This window comes from Chaetura pelagica, unplaced genomic scaffold (genome assembly GCF_000747805.2).
Source record: "Chaetura pelagica isolate M959 unplaced genomic scaffold, ChaPel_1.0 scaffold222, whole genome shotgun sequence".
Lineage (NCBI taxonomy): Eukaryota > Metazoa > Chordata > Aves > Apodiformes > Apodidae > Chaetura > Chaetura pelagica.
Genome location: NW_009952711.1, coordinates 2,042,554 through 2,044,868, shown reverse-complemented (window position 1 = coordinate 2,044,868; position 2,315 = coordinate 2,042,554).

Sequence of the window (2,315 nt, the reverse complement as noted above, 5' to 3'; positions counted from 1 at the left end):
GGGAGCGAGAAAAGAGGGGGGTGGGCGCCCGCCGCCCGCGCCTCCCGCCCCTGCTCCCAGGCGAAGAGGGGAGGAGGAAGGGGGGCAGATACCGAGGCTGCCCTTGGCGCTGAGCCCCGGGGAAAACCAGCCTTTCCTGGGACCGCGCTCTGCGCTGGCCGCCCCCGGTGCGGCGGGACGGGGCTGCTCCCCGGGGCGCTAAGGCCACCCGTACAGCAGGCAGCCCTTCGTCCTTCCTCCGCTTCCAGTTTGTTTGTGATTAGTAGCTATTTACAGAGGCGTTCCGGTGTTTCCAGATTAACTAACAAACCCAGGACAAAAGCAGAATTGTCTCGGTGCTTCGTTTCTGCTGGAGATCCTGGAAGGTTTCCAGCCTGGCAGCAGTAGGAAGTGGGAATTAGGGGTTTTCAAGGTCTTTTGAAAAGAACTTGGCTGCTTTTCTGCATCTGAATGTTGTCGTCTCCTCCCTTTGTTATCCACAAAGAACAGGAGACAACTGAGCCCTGACCCAGTGTCCTATCATTGATACTGAGCAGCAGAAATAGGAATGCAGATGTAATGAGGAGAAAGGCAAGGCCAAAAAAAGCTTCAGCAAGTCACCTTGAAATTGAGTATGTCCAAAGCACAGGCATGTGAGACACAAAACAGGCACTGCCCAGAACCAGGTGTGACCCAGGAACTTTCTCACCACATTTCTGCACTGCAGCAGAACCTGAACAGACCTCTGCAAACTGTAATTATTCCACAAGCTGCAAACAGGAATCTTAACTGCAGAGCCAGGAAGGCCTGCCAAAGACATTGGCTAAATCCTCAGCTGAAGCTGCATGTCTGTGACACAGCAATAGTAGACAATTTTCTGCCTTTCCTCTTCCCACTGAAGAGCTAAAGTTCATGTTTATTGACTGCTTGACATAGACAAGATGTGCTCAGAGAAAACAAATCAAGTGGGTTACAGGGGCAGGGAACGTTTTGAACCTGCTGAAAGATTTAACTGGGAACACACAAGTCCTGCATCTGGGCCTTGCCTCTCTCCTGATTGTTTTACACACTTAAGCTTCACTTTCATAACAAACCTCTAGCAATTCAAATCAGACAAAACTCTTTCCATGATATTTAGTAAAAAATGTTCAGAGCACCCCAAATGTCCTAGTAACATGTCAGTTTAGTCAAATGGATTTACTTGCTGTGGGTGAGGTTCAAACACTCTCCAATCTAATTTAGATATGGTTCAAGAGTAGAGTTGGCTTTTCCTCCATTAACGAGACTTTGCAGCAGCAGACTAAGAGAACCTATTAGAGGCACTGGAATCTTCTCCTTTGGGAAGCAGAGTATGTCACATAGCTGTTATCTATTCAGACCAGGCCATACAGTACTATACATAATACATCATATACCACATAGCTTCCAAAGAGTTATGAGCTTCATTGCAACATACACACTTTTGCATGTAGTACCAAAGATTTTACTCTAAAAATTGGTTAAAATTTAAGAAAAATGACATATTTGGTGGGGACCTTATTACCTCTAGTAACAGTTCCCAGAAGTAGCTCAGATACAGCAATTAACCTTGGTTATACTAAGTCCACAGCCAGCATCAGGCAGCAGTGATTTGAAGTAGCTATGCTGTTTTAGGTACTCGGTTTCCATTTAGTCCCTTTAGGCTTTCTCTGCAGTTACTGAAGAGAGGTTTTTGCCAGAGGGTGATTCAGAGTCTCCTGATCTTGGTTGTTGCTCTGCCTCCGGTGACTGCAAAGAGAGCACAGGTGCCTGACGGGTGGGTATACATCCTCTTCTTCCCCTTCCTAATAGAGCCTGCACTTCAGAGCCATTTAACAGCTTGCTGATGTGCTGGGAGTTCAGCAACACTTAAGTACTTGTTCATCCCCCGTGGAAACAGGCACTCAAATGTATGATTAGCTGTTGAGCTTCCTGTGTTCAAAGCGGTTTCTCTTTCCTTGATTAGCTTCAGAGTATAATTAAAACACCCTGCCAACAAGGTTTCCTGTTGCTATTGAAAAATCTGTCTGCAATAAACTACTTTTAAACCGGAAGGGATCTAATTTGTAGCAAAGTTTTATTACAATTCCTGCCAAATAACAGGTGAAAACCTGGGATCTGGCCAGGGGCTGGGAAAGCTGTGGCAACAGGAAATCTCCCACTCGAGTAACACAGGTCGAAATCTGCATTTTTCCTTCACGCGTTGCTCTGATCTTCTCTCTCCGGTGCCGTTTTGATTTCACTTGGCATAAACACCCTGCTGGGGAAACATCCGACCGTCCCCGCTCCGTGTGCCCGGGGCCGAGCGGCGGGGCCCG